At 38.0% G+C, this 8827-nt stretch overlaps 1 protein-coding gene across 1 annotated transcript in view; it reads left to right on the top strand.

Annotated features, from left to right (window-relative positions):
* Nucleotides 1-6393: 6393 nt before the first annotated feature.
* LOC5507623 (atrial natriuretic peptide receptor 1) overlaps nt 6394-8827 on the top strand; it is a 29958-nt gene continuing 27524 nt past the window's right edge. The window contains exon 1 of the mRNA XM_048727626.1: nt 6394-6667. The gene's annotated coding sequence lies outside the window, so the exon portion shown is untranslated. The remainder of the gene's footprint in view (nt 6668-8827) is intronic.

The raw sequence follows: 8827 nt of genomic DNA, 5'->3' as shown, positions 1-8827 counted from the left end.
ATAGGCCTCTATAGTTTGTAGTGAACAGTGTCAGATCCCAGACAGTTAGCCATTAGGTAGCGTCAGTCATGAGAAATATCCGTTTGTTAAAAGCCTAATCTAAGGAGTCACTGTCGCGTAGGATGGGTTTGCTTGGGGGGAGGGGGTAAGGGGGAGTGAAAAGGAGGGGGATTTCTTGAGAGGAGGGTAGGGGCCTCTGGTAGAGAAGTAGAGAAAAGAAGAAAAACCTCTTTAATTTGCTTGACCCCTGCACCCATGCCTTAGAGATAAGAAGCAAAGGTAATAAAAGTAGGATAGTGTTGTGTATCGAGGGGCGTAGAAGCACGAGGGCTCTGTTCTGTGGGAGATTCTGAGTAAGTATGGGTGGTACAAGTGCAGGTGTCTCTGAGATGTCAACAACTGGTGGGAACATGTAGACATGCCATTATTATCACCTTTCTACTGTAATACCTTCGTGCCTCTTCCACACAGGGTACCTGTCAACATGTACATAGTAAGACCTCTGCAAAACTTCAATAACAATGCCTGGTAGCGAGCGAGGGCCAGCACGCAGATTGAGCACATGCAACTTATCTCCTACAGCAAACTTGGACATACAACTGACATTCTGTTGAAACGTGTCTGCATCCTTCTGGCTAGACAAGGAGGGTCTCAAAAAAGAGAATCTTCTCCTCGGCTGTCTGCGCATAACTATATGCAGGGCTGGATCCTGTTGTCGGGTGTGGCGTACACCTGTATGTAAATAGCCTCAGGCGGCTTATCTTATCATGCATGGTGCCACTGTACTTAGACATCTTCTCCATCTGGAACTTGAAATACCCAACAAGCTCTGCCATGCCATTTGATGCAGGGTGTACCGTGGGTGTTGTAGTGTGCCGTATATTATTCCTTCACAGGAAGTTCTCCTCGCTTACAAATTGAGGACCATTGTCTTAAACGATATCCTCAGGCAATTCAAAAATAGCAAACACCTTTCTGAGTAATGTGATAGTGGTAGCACTTTGTCGGTATTACTTCTAGCTATTTAGAAAAGGAATCAATAACAATAAGAATAATCAATAACAATAACAATCTCTTGGAAAAAAAAAGAACAAAGAAAATTAGAACTGGAGTTTCGAAAAAAATAAAAATAAAAAATGGATGAGACCGGGAATTGAACCCGGAGCACTTGCTTACGAGTCAAACGCGCTAACCACTGGGCCACGGAACCAAATTGGGAGACGCTCGGCGATTTTAGTCTATTTAACCGATGAAAGATGTTTTAGATATGCCTCGAAAGCACTTAAAAAAAAGCACTTAAAAAAAATCTGACCAGCAGAGGCACTACGAAAAAAACAGTGCTTATTGCTCCCTACGTGTGCATTATAGTGATGAGGTTGAACGCATCGCATGCTTTTAACAGGATAGCAACCAACCTCCAACGAATGGAAGGTGCCGTAGAACATAAGAAAAGGAAAGGTCTCCAGCAAGCGAGAGAGGATGATAAAAAAAGTATGGAGCTTTTGTCAGGCTTATAGATTATATTAACAGAATATATATTATTGGAGGCTGTTGAAAATGTTACGTTCCTTTTTCTGATGCCCGAGCTCCACAATGTACATGAAGACACGGTTGAGAGTTTTTGGGAACGTGAAATCCTGTAACCGGTTTCTACTAAAGGACAGAGTTTTAGAGGCTTTTTCTAAGGTGCGGATCAGTGATCGGCGGACCGTTATTGTAATAAAGGGGAGAAAATATAGATCATGGAACGCTATTAGCTAGGGTTTTCGGCTTTATACGACCGAGTGGTTGGAAGTCAAGGGCGTCTGCCGGCTCACCCGCTTTGACCCATAACTAGTAAGGGTTAGAGCGAGCTCTCGCCTCGGAAACAATTGTGATACTTTGATTTTAAAATAACATAGGGCCGTAACAAAAGGATAAACAAATGATCCGAGTTGTCATGGTATAATTTATCAATGCACAATAGGCTATGAAAAATCTCCTCGGTAGCATATTTTTTTACTGCTGACGGGCCTATTAATTACAGCCGCGCTGGTTAACGTAATTCCCTTGAAATAGTTCTACAACCCAGATTTTTTTTTAAACTTGGCATAAACAATATAATTGAGGTTAAGGGCTTTCAAAAAATGTAATAAAAAAAATGGGGTACCGACCTCGTTTTCACAACAGAGGGGCGTAGAGATGACGCGTTTTTGCTGATCTCGCAAGGAAAAATCCCAACTGTGCATATAGTCTTTAGAAAATTAAGTTCTGTTTGTCGAGCTGCCAAAATCCGATCTCCTAAACAATAACCCGTAGTAGCTAATGTTCAAAACAAATCACATTCTAAGAGATCGCACTAAAAGACATTGTTTTCGACACTATTCATACGGTAAAAAGCGCCATTTTGAAGTATTTTTACGGCTTTTAAGAGAAATAACAAAACTTCTACAACCCAACTTCTTCTTCTTCTTCTTTCAGTATATCATTTTTCCGTATACATTTAACTATTTGAGCAAATAAAAAATGGGGGTAACCGACTTCGTTTTTCTGTCAAAGCGATTTTAAATAAAAAACGCGCGCCTTTTGCTGTGTTTTCTTGTACAACTGTGGCGCGCGCGCGCACATAATACCGGAAAATTCGAACAAACAGCGCGCGCCACTATGAGCAGAAGGGGTGCGCAGTGCAATTCAAGAGAATTACCTTAAATTAAAGCTCTATAGCCCTTAATATAATACTTAGAGAACTCATTGAAAGAAAATTTCTGGGAAAATTCATGTGCACCCTATTTGTGCTTATTTAATGAGTAAAAATCAGTCATATTTGCATGTTAGCAAAAGGGATGTAAATAAAGACGCGTGGGGCCTGGGTTCCAGTAGGTTTTCCCACTTCTTAAAATGTAGCTTTTTATAGCTATTTATATGTTTCTTGGCTCGGAATTCGATAGAATACAGATAAAATGTTAGAGATCGTTTTCAAATATGTGCATTTTGATCTTTTTTTGTGTCTTGAAAAGGTATGAAAATCTTACCACAGGGTACCCGCAACACCAGATTTCTAAAAAATAAATGGGCACAGGTCTCAATATTGATTACCATCCTCTAGGCTATATTTATAGCGGAGCTAGCGCGGCCGTAGGCCGCTCGCGGAGCTCCATAGGTATAGAAGTATGGTATAACTATGCGACTTGGTTTTTGTGGTCATTGCGCGGGTACCCTGTGGTGTCACTCGCCAGCCAGCCAGTCAGTCAGCCGCGCAACTCCCAGGCCTCACTTGGCCCCGTAATGGCGGCTAAATACAAGCACGGAGCAAGGGAAAAGTTCTTGTCAGGCGTTGATTATTTCTTTTTGCCTCAAATTTTGTGACTTAAGGATAAAGTCAACTAGAGGAGATCTACTAACATTCATTCACCCCAAGATTTATGTAAGAATATGTCTGTTTTTTGCTAGTAAATTTAATTAAGTAATAGTTCACATTAAAAAGCGAACACAACCACAAGAAAGCGACTAAATGCAAGGTGAGTTTCAGACGACGATTTCTATTGTCTATTGAGGATATGACAGTTATTGGGCTTTTTGTTGTCCTTTTTGTTTGCTTTGAGAATGAGCATAACACCTTTTGTTTTGACATTCTTTGTTCTATCTTTATTCTTGATTCTGTTGAAATATTTCATAAAGGCTAACCAATATCGTGTTGCATTTGTCATATACTGGTAAAGAAGACCGTTCTTGTCTTTATATCCTGTGCTCTTAGTCCTAAGAAGATACATATCCTTAGAAGATACAGCAACTTTTTCAACTTACAAGAGAAATTTTTCTTACCGAGGATAAAAAAAAACCTATTTTCAATATGTATTGTTGTTATTGTCTGCATCTTGCATCTCATGTTTTTATTTTTTTTTTCAAATATTTGTGGAAATTAGTCAGATTATAAATGTCTTGATGAAAAGATTGTTTTGAAAGAAATGTCACTCTTTTATGAATTAGGGACTACCTGAAGGCGAAGATGAATGCTAAAGACTGGAAGACATGAGAATTGAAAACCATGTCTTGAAAGACATGTCTGAAAGACAGTAGGGAGTTCTTATTCACTAGTCATTCTATACCCCCACACACATGGTCCCAGGAAAGGGTGGGGGATAAGACTTTAATAAAAGCCTGTTTCCAAGTTAAGAGTCAAAAACAGTCAATACCACAACCCCTCTTGATATATTCTTGTGTAAAAGTAATCTAAAATCCCACATTAACCCCTGATATCCCCAGGACCATAAGGGAGGGGGCTCAAATGACTAGGACATTACTATGTGATTCAGCAGTACACACTCAATAGGTTTTTTTTAGAACAAGATACTTATATTATAGTAAACTAAAAAAAAAAACCTGTAAAGAAAACAGTTTTCTATCAACCTAAAGGTAATGGGAAAGGGGATATTTTAGGAAAGTACTGAATATAATTATCACATTATTGTTATTACATTTTCTTTTCAAACATTTAAAGAAGAGTCTTATTTCTTCCTTTTCCCTGTTGACTATTTTTATGCAATTGATGCTTTTTGCTATTTCCCCTCCCAAAATAAATTATAGAACAGATTTGATTTTTAAATTAGATATTTTCATTTTATACTTTCACTTATATCTTCGTTTTCCTTTCCCATTACATTTAGATTTCCTTTCCCATTACATTTATTTTAGAGGTTTAGATTTATTTCATTGGAATGGTTGGATCCAGGGTTTCTAAAAACACCAAAATATAATCCATTACTGGATATATATTTGTAGATATTTATTTCCATGGTGATGGAAAATCACCACTTAAAATGGTACATTAAAACTTCAGTATTGCATCTTATCTAAAATTGTGTCTGACACTATATTCTATCTTTGAAATCCTGTTTCATCCATTGTTCTTCGCAAGAACAAAGTTCGATCAGTCAACACAAAAGGTGTTCAATGCTGGCTCCGCCTTTAGGCAGTGCCTAAATCTATATATTATTCTGGTAGTTGAGGTAAGTTTCTATTGTAATGCGGGCGGAGGATTATAGCTGGATGGAATGGCCTATTAAGAGAGGATTCTTGTTTTATTATAATAGCTAGCCTTAAAAATTGCTTTCCTCCTACCCTTGTGTGTATCTGCCCTCCAATAACCCACGGATGACGTTACAGCGTATAGTGAGAAAAAAAAACAGTCTAAAAGTCTAAAAGGGCCTGGGGAGAGAGCGCGGGAAACCTGTTATGTTCTAAAAAACGTTAGGGCCTTGGGCCTATTCTCAAAACGGCGGCCTGTAAAAGCGTGCTTACCACGAATTCCTGCAAGTTTACAAGAAAATTATCGACGTACACAGTTCTAGGACGAAAAAAAGCGAAAAAATGATAGCGGACTTCCAAATATGAAATTGACCGAGCGAGGTAGAAACTCGAAGGTCTTCAAAATAAAATTGCTATAAAATAGACAAAAAATGGACAGAGCCATAGACAATGACTCGTTTTTTTTCTTCATCCCTTTACTTGGATAGATTTTCAATCCTTTTTCTATTGATGTTGACGACGACAACGCCGACGTCGATCATAATGCATAGCCGTAGTAGGCCTCGAATTATCGGGGAAACACGATACATTAAGGGGGAATATCCACGCCCCCACTGGTTAATTTATTTTAAATATTGGGGGGGGGGGGGGGGAGGGCACATGCCCCCAGTGCCCCAACCCCTGCTACGGCCCTGTAATAGTGAAAGTTTTTTCGTTTGTTTTTTTACAAATGGTGCCGGGCTACCTGTGTTGCTGATCAAAAAAAGCTTCCGGTCCGCAAAGGTAACATGGCAGCTAGGATCTTATTCCGTTTGCAATTTATTATCGCATCTCTCTAGAGACTGTTTTTACCATTTTATTCTAAAAAAAACAGATTATAACAAAAAGGCTCGCATTAAAATAACAATTTAAGGCATATTTTAAAATCGTTTTTATGAGCCATGAACAAAAAATCGGGTTAGAAGCACATCACTTTTTTTCATTGTAGTATTATATATTAGATATATTTGTTCTATTCGAGAATATACTGCTGTCGAATTTTAAGAACAAAATGCCTACAATCTTCCTATTGATAGAGGAAGTGGAAAATGCCGATACAGTGTATTGGGCTATCCATTTTACTCTCCAGACGTCTTTAAAGAACGTCGATCAAACACTCCTTTGTTTTTATTTACATCGAAAAATTCAACACTCTCTGTACGCAAGAAAACTTTAAAATAACCATGCGCGTTCAAAGTCTGATACTTCATAAATAATAATATTTGATTGAGAGTAGATCAGTTCCCAAAATGGCGGCGTGATTGGCCTTCTTTGATTCCTGTGTATTTGTTTTTCTTTGTCTGTCCGTTGCTACACGACGGGAGGTCCATTACGAATGCTCGCCATGAAATGATCGATGGTACTGTTCGGCAAACAAAGGACCAATGGGGCTTAACGCGCTTAATCTCTACGTAAACGAGCAAGACGTCAAGGCAGCTATACATCAGGCAAACTTTTCTCGTGGAATTTGATCTCAATACGTGCTAAGTTTTCCCAGGGAGAACAAAATGGAATATCGTTGGTGTTTATGTGATCAAGGATCGTAAGTATTGCGGAAGTTCCCGAAGGATTGCGGGATATAGCTCGCGGGACGTACAAGGCAAGAGAAGTAAACGACACACGGGTAAGTTAATGGGCCGGCCATGGTAAGAAAATGCGATATTGAATAACATAATTACTTCACATGAAAGAAATTAATTCATATTAATTCAATTCGAGAAAATGGACTCCAATTGAACGTTCACGGCTGGAATGAAGCAGACGGCTATAGTCACGCACTAGAAACAGTGTTTAATTCATTTCCCTGGCACGAGACTCACTCTCATGGCGTTTTTTCGTGTACTGGCAGTTCTAATTTGTGCTCTCTGCTAGTGAATTTTAACCTCAAGGGCCAAGATCAATTGAGAACGAGGGTTTTTTTACTAGTCAGACAAGCGGTACTTGCCATTCAAAACCTTCTTTGTTTACTAAAATTTGACATTTTTACCAAAGTTATTAAAAAGTTCGTAAAACTTTCCTAAAATAAAATAAATAAGCATCATAAACATGACAGTGGCTGTGATCATGTATCCTTGATGACAATCTACTCTTTAAACTTAATGGTTTGTTTTTAATAAACGCTTGAAGTATCTTGACGGCCTCCCGAATTGCTGATGGCTATACTTTGGCATTTTCCGCTTCGTTTCACATTAATTACCCGAAAAAACCGACAACACTTTCCGTCTCATAAACCGTGACTTTGACTCGTTAGACATTGTTGACACGCGTGATTTTTCCATTTCTAGTGCCCAAGGCTTTAGGGGCGCCTGATATTCTGTTTTTTTCTTCTATCAAGGGCTATTAGAGGGTTAAGATGTAGTCGGGATGTTTTCCTTGATTTGTTTATCGACTCTCTTGTTAACCGCTTTTGATGCTTGTCTTCATGCCTTATTAAATCGTCGTTAGATTCTTTTAACTGAGAAAAATATCCTATTTTTCGTGATAATAGTTCCGTTACGTAAAAGAGCCGGCGCGTTTGCATGCTCTGCCTTCGACTGTGGAGAAATTAATTAGACTGGATGGGTTGAGGAATAATCGGGCCGACTTCACATCGAGTAAACAAGCTATTTCAATTTCACTCCGTTAAACAAAAATACCACAGAGAACATGAATGCGGAGTGCGTGAATGTAATTCAATGAGAAAGCAAGATCCTAGGGGATTTATAGAGAAGGAAAATGAAGGTAGGGTACCTTAAGCTTATAAAATATTCTAGTGTTCTGTCATTGGGTTAAATTGGTCTATCTCTAGTACCTTGACTAAGAAAATTATTCGCTTAGCTCGCCTTTATTGCCCGAGGCTATATCTTAGTTTTGGGATATAATTAGATTTTAGGTTATCAAGGACGGCTGTTAGGAAACAAACTTTCTAATTTTGGTAGAAAAAAATCGATTACCGATGCAAAGACGATGAAAGTTTTTTTTTTTCGAATGCGCTTATTGTGATTTGTCATAGCTGTGCTGATTGCGAATAATACCGGATTAATCGGTTAAATTCGATTTCTAGATATAAATTGTTTTATTTTTTTTAAAGTAACGTAAGGGGCATGCGACTATGCGACTACTTATAATATAAAACAATATTATCGAAGGTGTTTTATTCTATGATTCTTTGTTTTGGCTAACCTTTCAGTTGGGTCCTATTTCGTGTTGAATTACACTGTTTTTTTTTACACGTTTTCAATGCAAATTACATCGACTACAAAATCAGCTGTAATAATACGCAATATTATCTTCAAAGTTTTATTCAAAGCCTACCACATTGCTTAAAGATTAACTGTTATTCAAGCCAATTCCTTGAAAATGTCATATTTTTGTTCACTAGTGAACTACTAAAGCAACCGAAAAGGACATTAGACTCTACCATCTGAAGTTAACATCTTCTCTTAACATCTTCTCTTTACATAATAAATATTTGAATTTTTTAAGGAGAGATAATTAATCACTATAGCAGCAGTGGTAAGCCTTATACTTTTCAAAACAGAAAAAAAAACTCATAATGAATAAAAGTATTTTCGTTTATTCATATCTAAAGCCAAAATATACAGATAAAATCTTTCAGGATATTGTTTTCAAGGATTTCTCCTTATTAAAAGTTTACCTTTCATATAAGTGTTGAGCAAACCATTGTCACACAATATCCTAATCTTACTCACTTGACGCTCAACACTTCCTATAGTGCTTCTGGCAGAGTAGCTTAAAAAAACGAATTGTTGTTTTAGGTTCATTTTTGGAGGGGGAGGGGGGA

Source organism: Nematostella vectensis, chromosome 5, assembly GCF_932526225.1.
Source record: "Nematostella vectensis chromosome 5, jaNemVect1.1, whole genome shotgun sequence".
NCBI classification, from domain to species: Eukaryota; Metazoa; Cnidaria; class Anthozoa; order Actiniaria; family Edwardsiidae; genus Nematostella; species Nematostella vectensis.
Note: the sequence above shows the minus strand (reverse complement) of the source record. Positions and strands in the feature narration are given on the sequence as shown.